We start from the raw sequence: 20,050 nt of genomic DNA, 5'->3' as shown, positions 1-20,050 counted from the left end.
TAAACGATATATTCTGGCGAAATTTTCCATCTTAATTAGCTGACAGTCGGATAGTGGAAATTTCTGAACCTGGAGCTGCCTGCCTTTGACCTTTTTTGCATTTTATTTTACTTGGCTTTCGGTTTATGTTTAATCAAAGTTTGCGGCCTTGAAGTTTCTGGCCGTAGAAAAGTTTCCTTTGCCAATTGCTCGGCAGCTTAGTGAAGGAATCTGCAAGATAATATAGTTAAAGTTGTGCAGGCCGAAATAAATATTGTCTGCAGTTAACTGAGATTAGGTTAGGTCAGTTTTAGGTCATGATTCTTAGGCTCAAACTTTGTTAAGCCAATTAAAGTTGAAGTTTATTCCAGGTTATTGACTGCATTCATCGATAATTGACTCTGATTGAGAAGCTAAGCAGGTAAAGAAAGTTTGGAAGAGAAAAACTTTGTACTAAAAAAGTAAATAGGGTTCAAAAAAAAAATTACAAACATCAAGAAAATAAAAAGGCAATTTAAAAATTTCTAAGAATTAGCTAAAATTCCAAGTAACAATTGAGTAATGCAGCTCGCTAGAAACTGCAATATGCTTATTACAAAACACCAGTTAGCTAATTTTAGTTCCAAGTACTCAATTTAGCATTCTTAAACAAGCTATAAGATTTTTGCATACAATTTTACAAATTGTTTAAATTGGCGAGCGAAAAAGTAACTGCAAATAAACAGACAAAGTGTAAACATTGCCAGACAATGTTGTTTAGATAATTATATTTTAGACATTTTTTATGATAACCCCAAAATGAGGGGCAGAATGTATGTTTAGTTTTTGGGGATCTTTATGTAACCTCAATGTGGGCCAAAAGAGACAAAAGTCGGCAAAAAATTCAATAAACCAAAGGCCATTTTTGCACATTTCTCAGGATGGTTTTTGTTTTTTTATAGGGTTCAGTTTTCTTATTCACACACACGCACACACACGAGCACGTTGTTCTGGGCTGTTTATGTTTTTTTCTGATTTTCTTTCTTTTCCTTCTTGATTCTCTCTCCCACACTCGTTCACACACACACACACACACAGTGCCACACAATGCACAGTGAAATTCCGCTACACCGGAAATTACAATTGAAAAAAGTGGTTGCTTTCTGTTTGTTGTTTATTTATTTTTTCATTCTTTATTTTACGAGAGTTAACAAAAACGTCACACGAAATTGTTGTTATTATTTATGATTATGGTGATTGTTATGTTTTTTTGATTATTTCTTGGTATGTTTTTTTGCAAAAAGAACAGGATGTTCAGGCCAAATAACAACGAAATGGTGTTGTATTTCTTTGGCTTATATTTTTAAATTGTAGCGAAATGGTGTTGTATTTCTTTGGCTTATATTTTTAAATTGTATCGTTTTTTCCATTTTTTTATCCATTTCCATTTTTTTATTGTTTTCGTATTATTTAAAAATTGTTTATTACTTCCGTTTTTGGTAATTTTTTGTTTATAAAATGTTTAATTTATCTTTTTAAGCTGTTGTGTTTTTCTGTTTCTCCTAAATATATTTCTTTGGTTGCGGCCTAATCTGCGATTTTGCGCTGCACTTTTTCTACACTCACTTTTAATTGTTTAAACTTGTAGGACGACAATTGTTAATTGTAGAAAGAGGATAAAAACACACGACGCGCTGCCCTTCCTCGATCCCCTCTTCGCCGCTTTTCCTCTTCAGTTTTCCGCTTTTCAGCTGCGCTGCCAAACCGTACAGTTTGAGAGTTAATATCGGACTGCCAGCAGCCGCCGATACGAATCGGCGCACGACTCGCGCGAAGCCCGAAGTCCGTTCTCATTGGAACCCGAAAAGTATCTCAAAACTGGAAGGCGGTACTGGAAGATACTTTTCGCTCAGGGGCCCCGCATATGTCATTTGTTGTTGGGCGAGTAAAAACAACAACAACAACAACAACAACAAAAAAAACAGAAAAAACATAAGACCCGCAGCACAGCTGAGCGGAATATTTACTATACACTGGCGGGTAAGAGCGATTTATCTGAGAGATACAAAAGCGAACGAACGACCGTCACCGCAGCGTAGTAGCCCACACAGATACAATTTGTACGCACACACTCTCGCCCAAAAACCGGCATTCCTCTGAATGCATTTTACTTAAACAGAAAGAGAGCCAGCCATAGCCAAAGAGCGCCGCTCTTAAGAAGTATCTTGAAAGCTATTTGAGTTGGCAATTTTGTGTGATTTCCCGGTTTTGCATATTTTTAGTTTACCTAGTTTCAGCCATTTTCAAATTGATTTTCTGAACTAGTTTTCTCTGTGCAATTATGTGGCCCAAACTTTGAAAAGTTTTTCAAAAGTTGCTCTAAATATATACATTTTTTTAATGAAAATCACGATTCATAGAATTTCACAACGGAATTTGCGTTTCTGGTGAATAATTAATGAAATCGGAATTAAACCGAAAAATAGAAAGCAAATATTCTATTTTTAAGGGAAACGTCATTTATGTAAGTGCAAAAGAAAGAAGTGTAGTAACCAATATTTTTAAAGGCACACAAACATTTTTACATTAATCTATTGAAAACTATAAATTATAGATGGATTTATAAAAAATCTAAACAAATTAAAATTAAAAATAAAAGCTAAATAATTATATTTATGGGAATCTCAAAAGCTAAACTAAATCAAAATCAAACTTTGGATGGGCAACGAACTGATCATTTAAATCAGAGCTCCCATTCCGAAAATCTCAGACGCAGCATAATTGTTTATTGATAACCCCCAAGGAGACCCAAGACAAAAGCCCATAAACGAGATTTTCGGTTCTTGAGTGATAACATTTTGAACTTTGACAAAGCGAATGCCAAAAACGAAAAGTAATTGGAGACTTCGAGCACAAGCATTTGTGTTAAGGCAATAACTCAGAGCGCCAAGTCAGAGTCGTATCAGTTTTCAACACACAAAAAATAAATTGAAAACTTTTGAGAAATCCCCCAAAGTAATAGCTGAAAATAATAATAATGTGTGGCCTTTGAAATGCGAAACGTTTTATGGCTGTATATATTTTTTCGTTCGTTTTTTTCTGTACTTATCGTTTCTTTTATTTTTGAAGCGAGTAAAACACAAAAGCCATAAGCTTAAATGCAAACTAAGTAAGAATTGTGTTAGGTCGCATCATCATGAACGCGATGATGATGATGACGATGCTACACTACACTCTAATAAAATTTACGACAATGCGAATGACTACGGCGACGACTCAGTCTCAGTCTGAGAACAAGATAGAGATGCGGGGATGCATGGAGGCGGGGCGACTTGTAAGCCCTGCAGTCAACTAACCAAAACTAGCAAAGACCAAAGGCCCGAAAAGTATCTATAGAGCCCCCCGAAGCCCACCTCTCCTTATACATATATATGTACGTATCTCTGCTCTTTTGTCTGGCTCTGGTGTGGGAAAGAATGCAGTGAAGGGAATTTCCAAGTCAAGACTTGGCAAGCCATGGCCGTAATGTGTAATGTATCTCTTGGATACATTTTTAAATTGTATGCCATACGCTGCTGGGGCTGTTTTGGAACGTTGACAATGCAACTGTATCTGTGGCTGTGTATCTGTATCTGTATCTGTGCCCCAGCCAAAAGGCCAACAGCATTTGCATTGGCCATTGCCAATTAATCAAAAAAAAAAAAAAGGGAAAAAAAACAGTAAAACGCTTAAAAACCCAAAAAAGAGGCCTGCAATTGATTTCAATATTTCAGCAGCATTGTATCTTTCACACAAAAAGCGTTGTATATCGTTGCGTAAATCAATATATACGTATAGACATATAGTATTGCCGATTTTTTGTATTACTCCGCCCCCTTCCAATTGCCTCTCGAGTACCACGCCAAAAATGCCCCAAATGCATCAGAGATGCACAGGGGGGTTCAAGATAATAGCAATGCAAACAAAGCTTTACATTTCATGGCATTCAAATTGTATTTAATTTAATTATTTATTTTTTTGATTGTATTTTTAGATGTATTTTTATTTTAATTTATATTTTTAGTTTAAAATGAAAAAAAATTGGCTTTTTACATTTTGAATTTTATAGATTCTGTTGATGATTTCATCATTTATAATGATATATAATTATATTTTTATAAAAAAAACTATACATTTGTTAATATAAATCTCAATGCTCCATTACTTCAAACATATCTGTATCTTTGAATTTTTTTGTTCGTGTGTTTACCTTTCCCTTGTTGCATGCCTCTTGTTGCACTTTTCGTGCACCGTTTTCAATTCGATTCGATTCGTTTTCCTTTTCTCGATTTCTCTTCGCGTTTCTACCGTTTTCTCTCCGGCTTTTTGTGGGCTAGGTCAGTTCAAAGTTCACGTGATTCGCCTCTATTGATTGAAACGCCATCGGAATTTGGGCATTTTTGGTCCAGCGCCAAAGCAACCTGTTTCCTGCCAACTAATAGTTCGAAATTGGGGGAGTCTTGTCTCTTCTCGACGGCTTTGTTTACTTCCTTTGAGTTGGGTGCATTTTGTAGCTCATTAATTGTGAATGGATGTAGTGCATAACGCCCGGGGGTATTTACTATATATGCAAATAAATAGCTTTTCGTGTGGAGTTTTTTTTGAAATTGGTTAGGTATTTAAAGGATTTTTTGCTTGGCTATGAAGGAAAATTGAGTGAGTAGAATGTTAAGGTAATTTTAAGAAATTTAAACTGATACATTTTATTACAGATTTTCATGGTAACCATACTTTGCTTAAGGCAAAGTAAGTATTTGCTATTTATATGCACATCATTCTATCTAAGGGGAACACTCTATTAAAATATTTTTTTTAAATTTTTGTACTACCCATAGAACACATCACTCCAAAATTCAGGTCACTTCGACAACAGATGGCGCTGCATTCGAAATATTTTTGCAGCAGGCATACGCATAATTTCAATTGCCTAGCATCAAATGTTATTTTTAAACAAAACCATTTTGCTTCAGAAAGCAGGAGAGTTTGTTTTTAGAGGGAGCAGATTTCTGGGTGGGTGGTGCCACTAGCACAGAACTCTTGAATTGTTGTTCTGGGGCAATAAATTGAAATGCACAAAAGAGCTGGGGAATAACTGAGCAAAAGGAAGTCGGGTCTTGGCCTGCGTCTTTTTACCAAAGCTCGTTTTACAGCTGCTGAAGCTCTACACTGTGAATAAAATATTCTTTGAGTTAATATCAAAGCACAAATGTGAGAAGCAATTGAGACAAATGAGAAAGAAAATCAAAGTCTTATTTTTTAATACACTGCAAAGCTTTAAAATAAAAATAATTTTAAAGTAAATTTGAAAATAAAAAAAAATGTTAAAAAATTAATAAGCCTGTTTGGTGTAATCGCTTATATTAAATCATAACATATTTATACATTTCTTATATAACTCTTAACACAAGCAATTTTTGTAGTGTACTTGTTGCTGTTGCAACGATTTAGTTGCGGGCCACTTGTCATGCGAGAAGGCAGCATTCGACATTCGGCATCCAGCATCAGAAGCAGTTCTGCAACTGGTCGCCTTGCCGGAGTCTTCAAATTGCCAGTTAGCCAATCTGCCGCTCTCTCTTCTGCAGCAGCAGCATCACCACCCCCTGCCCGCAGACCCTCCTCCCCCAATGAAAACCCCGCTCGGAAAAAAAGAAACCTTCCCCGCCATCATCAACACTTCGCCTGGCCACATTTTTGCAGTTGTCGAGTGGCTTTGTTAGCGATGCGGCGGCGACTTGCAACTTGTTCCGAATAACAGGCTAGGGGGTGGCGATTTAAGGGGGTAGTAAGAGGTGCACAGGGAAAAACGCATTAACAAATAAACCATTTATCCCGAATCTGAAAATCTCAGTTTCCAAATTCAAAATTTGCTTGTGAAGTAGGATTTAGTGATCATAAAGTTATTGACCTGTTGATGGTCAATATATATTTTAGAACATAATTTAACAATTATTTATCTTAATTAATATTCAAATTTCTTTATCAATTCCTTTTATTATTGACGAAATTGTTGACCCCTAAAGCTGAAATAAAATATTTTTATTACTTACAATGTTTCTTATAAAAGTTATCAATTCAATTTATAGATAATCTCGAAATTTAAATGACTAAGGATTCTAAAACTTAAAATATTTTTTTTTTAATATTTTTATACCCTTGCAGAGGGTATTATAATTTCAGTCAGAAGTTTGCAACGCAGTGAAGGAGACGTTTCCGACCCTATAAAGTATATATATTCTTGATCAGCATCACTAGTAGAGTCGATCTAGCCATGTCCGTCTGTCCGTCCGTCTGTCCGTCCGTCTGTCCGTCCGTCTGTCCGTCTGTCCGTCTGTCCGTCCGTTTATATGCAAACTAGTCTCTCAGTTTTAAAGCTATCTGCATGAAACTTTCCCAAAAGTTGTCTTTCTATTGCAGGTAGTATATAAGTCGGAACGAGCCGGATCGGACGACTATAGCATATAGCTCCCATAGGAACAATCGGAAAAATAATTGAAAAAAATTATAACTTTGCTGTTTTTTAATTTTTTGTTTAGTTCTTCGACATATAGCAATGGTTAAATAATTCAGAATTATGGTTTAAATTTCATCAAAATCGGACGACTATAGCATATAGCTCCCATAGGAACAATCGGAAAAATAATTGAAAAAAAATTATAACTTTGCTGTTTTTTAATTTTTTGTTTTGTTCTTCGACATAAAGCAATGGTTAAATATTTCAGAATTATGGTTTAAATTTCATCAAAATCGGACGACTATAGCATATAGCTCCCATAGGAACAATCGGAAAAATAATTGAAAAAAATTATAACTTTGCTGTTTTTTAATTTTTTTTTAGCTCTTCGACATATAGCAATGGTTAAATATTTCAGAATTATGGTTTAAATACGCAAGTAAATCATAATTTTAATGTTTTCAAAAATATTTAATTCTTGCGATATCTGCAAGGGTATATGAACTTCGGCTTGCCGAAGTTTGCTTTCTTTCTTGTTATGACTTTTTTTAGTGTAGCAATGGAATAAATCCGAAACTGGCCACTTTACACAGAGAAAGAGACAGAGAGGAAAAGAGGGAGAAGAAGTTGCGTGTAACTAGAGAAAAAAAAAGAAATGGCAATGGGAATTGCAATTTGAGGCGCAGCATCTGTGTGGGGGATTTTCCAGTTGCTGTTTTTATTTTTTTGTAGCTGTGTGGCATTTGAAACAATTTGAGCTAATTTCTGTAAATGTAGATCTTATCAAAGGATTAGCTAGTGCAACGAAGCCCAGGGATTAACATGGAGTTCAAAACGCAAACAACCAACAAGTAAAGTAAATAAAAAACTCTGAAATGTAAGTGTTAAGTATTTGGGTTAAATATACAGAAAATGAGGTTTAAGGAGAACTTTACGTGTGATAGCTAGCAATTAAATTTAAACACAAAATTAAATTTTCCCCTTATAAAGTAAAATTCGATCTTTAGTATATTGAAGTTCTTGTTTTATAATGCATCTTAATATATACATACATATTAAGAAGTAAACAATTGACATCTTACCCATTAAGTAAATCACTTTCATGCTATCAGTGTAGAAATTGCAACTGACATTACCACATGAATTTTTCAAAGGCCAAATAACCGCTGGATTATCATCTTCGATGGATGTAGTGAAAGAACAAAACCATAGACACTCACCTGAAATGAAATGCAAAGAGAAAACCATTAGTATAAATAAATTAATTTAACAAGATCAAGGTCAGGCAAACTCTGATACCCTCGAACGGAAATCAAAGTAATCGCATCCTTTCCCGAGCCAATCTCTCATCGTCTCAATAGGAAAGAAAAACGTTTGCCTTGCAGGCAGGAAAACCAAAATAAAAACCAGCAAAGATGGGGACAAGGGGAAGAAACTTAACTTAACCCAATTCAATAAACGTATCTATGTCAACGTTGTGGTTGTTGCTCCCGTTCTGTGGCTGTTATCAGGCCATAAATGTTTTGAGTGCAAAAACAAGGGGAGTTAGAATCTTTGGAAATGCAATGCAGACTATCTATATAAAAACGGCATTTGAAACTAGTCTGGCCAGATGTTAAAGTATCTGTGTGGCCAAGCGGGTGGCTATGCGCTTGTATCTGAAAGTGCATCTGTATCTGTACCGGACCCATTTCGAGTTCAAGATTCTTTTGTGACTGCTGCTTTTGCCTTTGGGGCGACATCCAATCGCTGGCTCTCTGTCTTTTCTAGTTCTCTTTCAACTGGGTTCCATTTTTACATACCCTGTAATTGTAGAACAAGAGTCTGCATAAATAGAAATGTGGGATACATCTCATTAGAAAACACTTCTTTGTATAATTTACACATTTAAGTAATACGCGCTTCAAATAGATTTTGAGACAGAGATGAGATCTTATGAATTTATATATGAGATAACACATACAAATCACCAAAGTCGACTTTCCCCAAAAGTATGCTTTTTTTATTTTGATAAATAATAGTAATATTACCCGATTTTCTTTGTTCGGGGTTACCTCAACTGATGCAGTTTTGCTTGGATTTTTCTGGTTTTATCTTCCACTGCTGCGGTTTGCTTCTACCTCTTTTCACATTCACAACAAAAAGACAGAGAGTGCGCTGTGAAAAAACCCAAAAATGCTACTACTAGTATGCATTGTAAAGATTTCAATTTGAATTGCATTTGATGTTTGCAGCTTAGTGGGATTTCAAAAAATGGGGTGGTGCCCGCTTTCCTCTCACCACTACTCCAACAAGTTCTAGTTGAAGAAAACCAAAAGCAAGTGCTGCCATTCATGTCGCTCGCCTGTCCTCGTTCGTTGCGTTTGAGATATTGCACTGAAACTGCTCACAGAAAGTCAGCGACTCACACATGTACTGGAGAAAAGTGTCAACTGAAATCTTGATTATTTGGCTTTTCTTAGCTTCTGTAAAATTTACATATATATTAAAAAGAGTAGCACTTTTTGGTTTCAGGTTTTTAAAAAAGAGCTTAAGAATTGAAAAGTTTGCTGAACTTATTTTATTTTTGTATGCATTGTAGACGTTTTTTTACATAAAGATACCTAATATAATTTAAAATTTTTATTTCAAATGCTTAGTGTTTATTTAATAAATATAGTATAAAAAAATCTAAAAGTTCGTTGTTAGTTAAAGGGATTTAAGAAAAGTATTCTTCAAAGTACTAAGCAAAACAAGTTCTAATTCCAGTGTAAGCTCTGCAACTAACCGAATCCAAACCAAACCAAACAAAACTGCACCATCTATCGCATTGGCTTGAGTTGAGTTAGAGATGGTTCGTTGAATCGGCTTGTGCCACATATTTTGATGGAATGTTGGTGGTCTACCCTCTCCAATCCCTCAATCCACCCGGAATTCGAAGTTTTTAAAGTTTTAGCACACATCAAATGTTCTTGTTGTTATTTTAGTTCTTCGTCTCGTCCTGTCTCATTCAACTAAGCCGTAAAGTGTTTTTGGGGCGATTTTATTGCGGGTTTGTTGGTGGGGAAATGGTTTTACTTTGAGAAGTCAAATTTAAGGGGTTAAAATTTGTCGGTTAGATATTATATGGTTTTCCTCAAACTTCAAGCATTGATACTCAAATTTTATTTATTGGTATGGGTTGTGTGATTTTATTGGGCATAGACACAATACTGATTGCTTATAATTTAAATTAAACTTTTAAAACTATTTTAGATGTAAACAATTTAATATGTGATATTAATTTAAGAAAGTTTGTTTTCTCAGTAGGTAAATATTTAAAAGTTTTCATAGACTTATAAATTAAAATTTAAGAAAATCATTTAAAAATACTAAAATTTTAATAGAAGGATTGTATTATTTGGGCTGCATTTAAATAATACAACCAATTGGACCATAAGTCTTCTTTAGAATTTTAAGACAATACAAAAAAATAGAGTTTTCACTACTAGGTTTTTAATATTTATTTTCAAATCCATCAGTGCAACACTTTTAAATTAAAAACTGCCCAGTTTGACACTTTAAAAGGAAGTCTCCTAGACAACCAGAAGAAATCGAATCAGTGTCACTTCTTGGTTTCTCCCCTTCGAGTCTGAACTCGTTTTTATTATGAGTACCCGTATATTTATTCGCTATATCGAGCGATGGAAGGGCATGAACACTTTTCAAGGTCCGAGCTTCAGTCACTGCAAGCCAGTAAAAAGTGGGACAATTAAAACGTTGCAGAAATCAACATGAGACGAAGATCGGGTTTTTTCCGCAGCCCTTGGATATCGGTTACAGATCCGTCTTCATCTCCGTTTTATTCGCTTTATGCCAGCCGGACTTGTTTTAATTAAAGTTGAGCTGAGGCTGCCAGTGGAGGAGTCCTGGTCGAGTGTCAATTGGTTATCACTCATAATAAGACGTATCCGAGAGTTTGAATCTGCGTATTTTGTATCTGTTTGCTAGTTAGCATTGGTGGTCGTTGAACTGCAGCTCTTCAGTGTCACTCCATTTGGCGGGATACGCGGAATACGCGGAATTCCTGCCTTTGAATCGGTTAGGTGTACTCGTTTTTGTATCTGCCAGATGCATCTTGGATATTTTTAGCTGCCGTTTCTGCCTTGCCGTCTCCACTCTCTTTTTTTTCATAAGCCCGAGGCGGATTTTACCTCATTTAAACGTGTTCCTCCTCCTCCTTTGGCTACTTCTCTTGCGGCCGCAGCTTCATCTTTTCCCCTTTTGACCAACGCAAGTCGACTGTCTTCCTCGTCTACTGCCTTAATTCGTAATGATAGTGGACTTTGTATGCAGGCTTACGACCCTGAGAGAATACCCTGGAATCGTTTGAATTTCGGACGTATTTTAATCGCTTTCCAATATTGTTACTTTAAAAATAAATTGCATCAAAACCATTACAATAAAGCATAATTTGTACTTTATTACTAACCGCACTAAAACAATTCCCAATAACTAACGCCCATTAAGCAAGTTAATTTAATTCACTTAATTAAAATCTTTAAATTATATATCAGGAAATTCGTGCAAACAAAGCATATAAAAAAAAATTATACACCGAGTGCAATATAACGTTTTAAGCATGAAGATCGAAAAGATACCACAGAGAAAATTAATAATATATGGCAACTTGGCATTCAATCAGTCATTATCATTAGAAAAACAAACTATATTTTAGCACGCTTTATGTGAGATACAAAAACTGTGTGATGGATCGTAAAATAAATAACAAACTAATCCAACTAATGGGCTTATAACCTTATTTATAGGCAAATTTCTATTGTTTTTAGATTAGAAGGAGCAAAGAAGAATTTTGCAATTATAATTACCATTTTTTACAGAAAGGTTGTAAGATTAATACATATATTTACAGCTTTACAAAATACTCAATTTTTTTTATATATATTTTTATAGTAAATCGGGAAGTTTGCTTGCTAAATTTTATCGTGTCAATATTTTAACCACTTCCCTATAGAGTATCTGTGCAACTGCGAACTCAGCAGGCCGGCCTTTCTTTCTGGTTTTTCACCACAATCTTCATCATCGTCATCATCATCGTCGTCGACGTTAACGTCATCATGCTGTAATTGTTAGACTGTAAAACTTTGGCTTTTGGTATGCGCACTTTCTCCTTAAATGCTATTTTTCGTTAACATTGTTTTCGCCGTCAAGCCGACAAGTTCCCCTCGATTTTTTCTATCCCCAAGTTTAGGTGCAATTGCAGGAGTTTCGTGTATATCTTTCAACATCTAATTTGTGGCTTTCCTCGACTCGGTTCCGTCTTCTTCTTCTTCATCTTCGGTTTCTCCCTCGCTTTTCCGCGGCTTGTTGATTTTTTGACATTTTTCGCGTAATCTGTAATTTCTTGTTTTGGCACTGCGAAAATTCCCATTGCTGTTTAATTGGCATTTTTTAGTGTCGCAATTTTAATGATTTAATTTTCGCTGCTCGTTCGTCGAGTGATGTTGTGCAAATTGCTGTTGCCAGTTGCTAGTTGCAAGTTGCTAGTTGCAAGTTGCTAGTTGCAGGTTGCTGTTGCACTTTTGCCCGGGTGTGTTGACATGCGTCAGCCACTGAAAATCGGACAATGAAAACGAGAATGGAAATGGAAATGGGAATGGCAGGGAAATGCTAATTGTAATGGAAATCGAAATGAAAATCTGCGTTTTTATCTCTGGATTCCGATTGTGCGAAGTGTCTGAGCGCAATTGGCATTGCTAACGACTTGGATTTCGGCTCTGGTTTTCGATTGAGCGTGATTAGCAATCGGAGCCATTTTGCTGGAACGAAAAATCAGGCGGGGGACTTGATCTGATTTCGTTTTGGGGTTTTGGTTTTTTTGGGGTCCGACATACTACAGTGTCGGAATATGGAAATGAGAGCTCTGCACTCGAAAGGTGAAATTGGGAAATCTGCAATGGCAGAGATTTGCAAAACGAATGACTTGGGAATCGACACATTCATTATGAGGCGGTGTCCCAAAAGTCTTGAAATTAGCATTTAATGTCAGATGGGATATTGCATTGCAATCTGCTATAGATTTTGAATTATTCTTCAAAGAAGAAACCACCTATATCGTTGTAATTTTTTAATAAACCAAATTTTTAATTTTATTACAAAAAAAAAAAACAATAAATTTAAAATTTGGTAGAGAGTTCTTTTAGAGCTAGAAATGGTAGCCCTATGTATTGGAAAAGGTTTAAAACAAATAATTTTTTTTCTTTGTTAAGCTGTGTCGATACGTACACATTTAAAATATTTTGTTTTATACAAATAAACTTACAAGTACTTCATGTTATTTATTTTAACATGAATAGTATTTTAATTATTTATTTTTGTTCTTTAATACTGAAAGACATTTTCTGAAAAAATCTAAAGCCAAATAAAAAAATAAGTGAATTTTAAATATTTACCCATGCAAAATTTTAATAAACCCTGGCAATGAAATGATATTATCAGCTTATCAAGTCTGAACAACCATTAATTGGTGCGGAATGTAAACAGTTGCGTTTAAACGCAATTGGGATATCAGTAACCCAATTTAGCCGCCTTTTAAAAACACTTCAACTGATTGCAAGTGGAGCGTGCTCCAATTTGTAATCGATTTCCCCTCAATGTATCGCATCCGTATCAGACACACAAAATTTCAATCAAAATAGTCTGAGATACGAAACCTCGACACTCCAGCCACAAGTTGCACTAACCGCAAATCGCTCGAGGAGCCCAAACGCAAGGATGGGGAAAGAAGCGTTGGAAAATGCGGAAAAATCGGGTAAACGGGCAAAGGAGGCGTGGCGGGTGAGGAGCAACACCTAAGGAAAGACCTTGAAAAGCATGCGCTACGATTGCAGCTCACAACTTTCACCATAGTCGCCGTCGACATGTTGCGTTAATTTTTCATGTCACAGTCAGACAAACGAAACAAAACAAGGCGAAATGAAGGCAAGTTGCCCCAATCAGATAAACAGAAAAAATACTGTCTACTAGGTTCCTTAATTGTCCATATTATTCGAAAAGTTGTATAAATTAGCAGGTATGTCTAATATATATTTTAAGTTAATTTATGTGAACTTTTTATTACTCATTAATATATATTTGTTGGCAATAACAAATTTTTTAAATAATTTCTAATAAAGTTTTTTTCGGTGCACAAAAATTCCAACTTTAAGAGGGAAAGAGAACGGGCAATAATAAAAGAGAGACAGACAGGTAGATATTGAGATAGAGTAAAGTCTCCTCCACAAGTCGGCATCATCATTACGGGTCTTATCATCGTCGTCACGAATGCAACCGCAAGGCCCATCTACCTATCCCCCTACTCAGCATACTCGGATTGTCTTGCCATATGCAATTAATGTTTTGTTTTGTCTTTCACCTTTGGATCACTGAGAAAACCAGAGACACACTAAAAAAAATAGTAACCCACATTCCAAGTTATAAACATTTTAGTTAATAGCATTCGTACATAAACAAACACTTAAAGTGTATATACTTGACACTCATAAATAAAAAAAACAAACACATCAAATTTATCTACTTGACCCTCAGAATTGGCAAAAGATAAAGCAATAAATAAATTGATTGTCCAGCTTGTTCTTCTTATAAAAAAATCACAATTGCATATACCAAATTATTTAACAATGTACAAGAATAAACTCTAAAAAGTAAAAAAAACAACATTTTGTATAAGTAGATTTAATAAGTGACTTCAATTAAGTCGTATATAATAAATTTAATTAAAATTAATATTTATAATAAAAAGAAATATATCTTTTCATTTGAAATAAGAATAATTTGGAAATAAGATAAAGCTCAAGGAATATTCAAAATTACCTATTGTGTCGAAGTTGCTGGCTTAGTATGGTAAACTATACTATCATTTAAAACAAATAAATAATAATGATAATATATAATATTCTGAAATTTCTTTCCTTTAAGTTTCAAGTTATTAAAATCTAAATTGTACATACTAAAACAAAATTCAATATTTCGGAAGTATTAATACCCTGTTTTTCACAGTGTGCACTCCGAAGCCAAGGCAAAAAGGGAAAGAACTCAAAAGGGGGTCGCGTTATAGCAGCATCTTCTTCAAGGCAGCGCCGCAGTATCGCCAACCCATCCAATCCGACCATCCGGCGCTGTTGCATCTTGCACTTCGTAGGTAGAAGTTTGTGACCCACACACACACGTGCACACAGATACGGCCCGGTGGCGCTGGTGTGCGAAATTTTCTATGTGGTGCTAGTCGCAGCCGTTGCAAATTGCATATTTTTCCTTGACTTAGCTCACGTTTCTCGCCCGTTTCGCAAGCTGTTGAAAAGTTTCCTTTGTCTCGCGCCCCTTCCCCGATGTCTCGCGAAAACACTCGATCTATATGTACATATGCGATATATAGCCCGCTCTCTCCCCTTCAAGTTTCGTTCATTTTATTGCAAGCTGCGGTGCATCTTCCTCGCCTCTGCCGATTTTATTTAACACACAGTATAGGATTTGTTGGAAACTCCTAAATAGAAGCTGTCTAATAGCTGTTGGATAAAACAAAAATTAAGTTCTAAAAATCTCTGGTGATTTTAAATCACTTAAAAAATGTCTCAAAGTATGCTGAGAAAAATTGTATTTAATTTTAGATTCGAAACAATCTACTAAAAATTTGGGGTGACACAGAAACCACTAGGAATTTAAAATTTATTATAAATGTGTTCTTAATCTCCGAAAAAATAGTCTATGCAGAAAAGTGACCAGAAACCTGCAGTTTAAAATCCAAAACTTTTCTTTCAGGCATCGGATGCCAAAGTGGCATATCTCTAAAGTCTTGTGGCTTAAGCCTTTAAAAAGCTGCATTTAAATTTTGTTTAAAAAATGTAAGTAATTATTTTTACGAAAAAAAAACCTTCTCTGCTTTTCATAAAGGTTGCTTCTGTTGTTGTGCATTTTTTTCCAGCTGTTTGCTTACTAAACCACCGCTTAACTCCCCTTCCCGCCAGAAACTTCGACTTACGGCTTAACCCCCTGTTGCCCCCGTTGAAGCAAATCTGTGCTGGGGGATGGTCGTAGGACCTTGGGCGCGATGAGCCCAGAACCGAACAAGGTGTGCAACAGTTGCAGCTGAATTCTTGCCGATTATTTCTTCATACTCTTTTCGCCTTGTTTGTTTTCTTTTGTTTGCGCTTTTGCTTCCAAACTTGTTGTTGTTTTCTTTTGGGGGATTTCCCAGTTGTCTATCGTAAGCGATTTATTTTTATTGTTGTGGCACACGGACAGAGACTGGACCAGAGATTTATGCACTTACCATATACCGATTTTTATACATATTTTACGAATATTCATACAGTAGGTGAGGGGAATGCGAGTTTTATGACAAAATTTATTAAAAGTGATTTTTTATGGATTCCGATGTTAATATATGGGAGCAGACTGCACAGTCTAGCGGGCTAAATCGCTTAACTTACTGGCGAGATCAAGTTGTGTTTTTTTTTCCGCAAACCCGTCGAATACAGGATCCACTCGAATATTGCGCAAATTTCAGGCACACACACAGCCAGACGGATATACAGATATAAGTGATGTATCTTTCATGGGACAGCCTGTTTTCCATCTTCGCCCCATGACGTTTGTTTGATGTTTGCAACTCGATTGGATCGCCAGCAATTCGAAGTTCGGACATTACAATTTATTGCCACAAAAATGCAAATATCTGATTGGAGGACAGGGAAGCCAAGACAACTGCCTGGATAGATCCAGCAAAAAATTCAAACTTTTCAAAAGTTAAAAAAACGCAAGAAGAAAAACAGTTGCATAAATAGTTTGTAAATATTTCGTTATGTATTAATGGGGAAATAAATTGAAAGCCTTCTGCATATCTTTTAAAAAGCCTAATAAATATAATACGCTTTCAATCTTTTCGACACTAACACAAAATATTTATATTAATAAATTTTATAAATTTAATGAAAACCGATTAAACAAACAAATTGTTCTTTTTTATATTAAAACATTACAAAATATAATAATTTAATTTAAAGTTTATGCTAGAAATCTAACTTTTGGTAAGCAGTTTCAACTTTAAGTCAACTCACTCAAACACTCGCGGGCACGTAAGAGTGGACAAGAAAAAAAGGAAAAAGAATTGAAACTCATAAATCGAGTTTTTCCAATTTTATCCACTGCTCCCTCTTCTTCTCTTTTCCTCACATACACGGCAAGACGTAGCGTTTTTCTTTTCCAAGTTGATTTTTCTTCATCGACTAATTTTTCTTTTTTTTCTTAACACACCACACACACACATTCACATTTTCCGAGACTTAATCATTATTTTTCCAGTGCTTTGCTTTCGTTACTTGCTCACACACACCGGAGACTTTTTTGTAGGTTGTTGTTTGTTTTGTTATGATTTTTTGTTGGATGGTGAGGGGGCTTTTCTTTGGTGTTTTCCTTCTGCTCTTCGTGTTTCAATGTACTTGTCTTTTAGCACTCTTCTGTGTGCATTGATTTCTTTGTTTGCCAACAACAACAATAACAAATGCATCTAACTAAGACTGTTTATGTGGCTGTATTTGTAATTCGCATCTGTATCTATATCTGTGTGCTGACTTGTTGGCTGCTCAGTTTGCTTGATTCAAAGATTATTTACCTTAGCCACAGGTGACTCGTCCCCTCTCACTCACTCCACACTGTTGTCATCTTATTCTGTGCATAAAGACACATCCTTACTATTGAACTTATATTTTTAAAGGTGTCAAAAACTACTTAATATAACTCAATGCTTAACTTAATCTTTATATATGGCACACCGCGTTTTGTAGAAATATTATTATTGAAATAAAATATTTATAAATTCCTTTTTTTTAACTCAATGGTGGTAAGCTACATGCATAAACATATTTACTTGTAGAGTATCTATTAAAACCATTGACATAATTTTATGAATCTTTTTTTTATTTTTTATATTATATTAAATTATATAAATAACAAAAAAAACAATATTTCTTAATTTATAATACAAGTCCTCTTTGTCACACACTTTTACTTAACCTTAATTTAACTGATTTAGGTTTCAGTTAATTTTAATACTATGTATTTTTATTTTTATGCATACATTTTTGAGCTCACTCTCTCCCTGCACCTCTCCTTTGCTCTCTCTTTCTTCAACTCTCTTTGTTTCCAGCTCGTTCTCCCTGCTGATCAAGTGCTCAATTATTATGACTTGTTGTTGTACTTCTTGGCTTCCATTGACCATCCGTGATTCCGAAAATCGCATACCAATGCTTCCAGTGAAACCAATTCCAGTTTTCAATTGGAACAGCAAAAAAAAAGAAAAACCATCGAAGACTCAAGTCGCTCTCTCTCACTCGCGCTCTCTGTCGCGGGTTCAGACACCCGTAAAGCAGCGCTGCCTACGTCACTGCCAACGTCATGGCACTTGCCGCGCACTTGTATCTGTGTATCTGTGAGATCACATTGGAGAGGAATTTCCAATTAGAAGCTGCAGAGTTGTATAAGAGCGAGCGGGTGAGTATAAGAGCGGCGGCTTAGAAGAGAATCAAAGTGTGGGTGGCGAGAATTCAATTATTAGGCCTTTTAAAATAGTGAATACCCTGCAAGGAATTCTTTATTTAACATTTTTGAAATAATTTTAATAATTTTGTAACTGCCTTCAAAAGATTTATAAGTGGTAGTTTTTCAATTTAAGTACTTTAATAATTTTTGATCATAGAAACAACGTGTAACTTTTATCATTATACATATATATTTTCTTTTTGTTTTAATAAAATAAAGTTTATAGTTTTAAACTTATTGGAGTAATAATTTTGTTGTTTATACCTTGTTAAAATAAACTTTTTAATTGAACCCTTTTCCATTTTTAAATTCACTCAATTGTTCTTAAATGTTAAGGCTTAAGACTTAATATCTGACCTCCAGATTATAATTGCACTGCAATTGCTTTTACTGGCGATAAAACCAGTACAGAAGCTGTACAACCTTCCTTAAGCGCCATAACATTAAATCGAAAGTGAATTTTAATTTTGTCTTGTCTACGCTAATGAATTACTAAAGTTTTGATTACCTCTTAAAGTCGAACAGTGCGAGAAGCTGTCATAAAAAGTTGAAAAATCGCTTGCCATAAAGCCAAACCCTTTTTTTTTCGCGAAACTGACATTAAATTTAAAGTGTTTTTAAAGGTTTTTTTTTTGTTGCCTGCTGCGAAATGTGTGTATATGTAAATGAATTAGTCGAGCTACCGCAATCAATTTGCGTGCTAATGAAAACTCATTAAATGAAGTGCCGAAGCTGTGGGCAATCAGCAATGCAGCCTCCCCAATACCTTTGTCATAAATAAAAATAAAGGAAAAACCTAGAAAAATCCGAAAGCCCAGCGAGGCAGAAAACCTGAAATGACGAAACAAAGACCACGATAAACCAACGGCGTGGGCGGACTTTATTCCAAAAACACCAAGACCTTTGACGTTTTCTGGTGGAGGGTGGATTGCGGCCAGTATTATTCTTAGTCGGTTCAACACAAGTTGAACCCTCTTGTCTGATCTCTGCCTTGACATATTTTCAAAACAAAACAGACGAAAAAAACACCAACAGTACAAGAAAAGCCGAAAACACAGAAACCGCAATTGAAGAAACTGCACAAAAGGCTTGAAGTTTGTCAGCACTTTGACATGTTAATTATATCTACGTTTGCCCATGATCATAATCAACAGCTTGATGATGATAATGACGATGACGAGGCGACAGCCCGCATTGGAGTGCCAAACAACCCACAGGCTTGACAAATTGACTAAATGACAAACTGACTGACAGTCAATTTTTCTGCACACCCACAGATTGAGGTGGCTGGCAGCTAATGCAGCATCTTTTCCTTAGAGTAGGCCTTTATTAGAGCTGGCAAATAATACATAGCAAAAACTATAGTTTACCTTGCTGACTATCAAAATCGATAGTTTTGAAAATCTTTTTTGAACCGCTTTCCCAAGTATCTAAATAATATTTTGCCTTAATTTTGAATATTTTTTAATATGTTTCTAAATATGGTTTTTACTAAAACTATTTTTTTTATAATATAATTTTATTGTTTTTAAACTTTTGTTTATTTTAATTTCGTTGCTAGTTTTTAGTGTCCATATAAAAAATTGTTTTATTTATAGAAAAAAATATCATATTACCATTTCAAATTAAAGCGCGTTTAATTATATCATTATAAAGTTATCCATTTATAAAGTTATCCATAAATTATTGGAAACACCTTCTGATTTAAATATTTATGTTTTTATAGTATTATTTTGCAATCTTTGAATATATAAAGTGAATTAATATGCTATTAAATATAAAGGGCACCTTTCAGCATCGATTCCATCTCCAGAGTGCGTCACCTGCTTCCACTGACGAATTCACCCAAGATCAAGTGACTGGTTTGAATCTCTTGGGTTGGCCAAAAAAAACCGAATCTTGATGGATGTTCTGCCAGAAGAGGATGCGACCGGCAAAGACAGAGGAAAGTTGGCACTCGATGTCATCGTATGATATGCAATTTAAGCAACAATTTATGATAGCTGCCTAAGCACGACCACAGCGATG

At 35.2% G+C, this 20,050-nt stretch overlaps 1 protein-coding gene across 2 annotated transcripts in view; it reads right to left on the bottom strand.

The window, feature by feature from the left end:
* Positions 1–20,050, bottom strand: part of LOC108150452 (fibronectin type-III domain-containing protein 3A) — a 114,913-nt gene that overhangs the window by 62,832 nt on the left and 32,031 nt on the right. Inside the window, exon 1 of one of the 2 annotated variants that reach the window (XM_017278614.2) lies at positions 1,585–1,670. The exons of the other annotated variant lie outside the window; for it this stretch is intronic. The gene's annotated coding sequence lies outside the window, so the exon portion shown is untranslated. Of the gene's footprint in view, positions 1–1,584; positions 1,671–20,050 lie in introns of those variants that run through there. 2 annotated transcript variants of the gene reach the window in all.

This window comes from Drosophila elegans, unplaced genomic scaffold (genome assembly GCF_018152505.1).
Source record: "Drosophila elegans isolate 14027-0461.03 unplaced genomic scaffold, ASM1815250v1 contig_814, whole genome shotgun sequence".
NCBI classification, from domain to species: Eukaryota; Metazoa; Arthropoda; class Insecta; order Diptera; family Drosophilidae; genus Drosophila; species Drosophila elegans.
The sequence above is the reverse complement of the archived record's forward strand: the minus strand, read 5'-3'. Positions and strand labels throughout refer to the sequence as shown.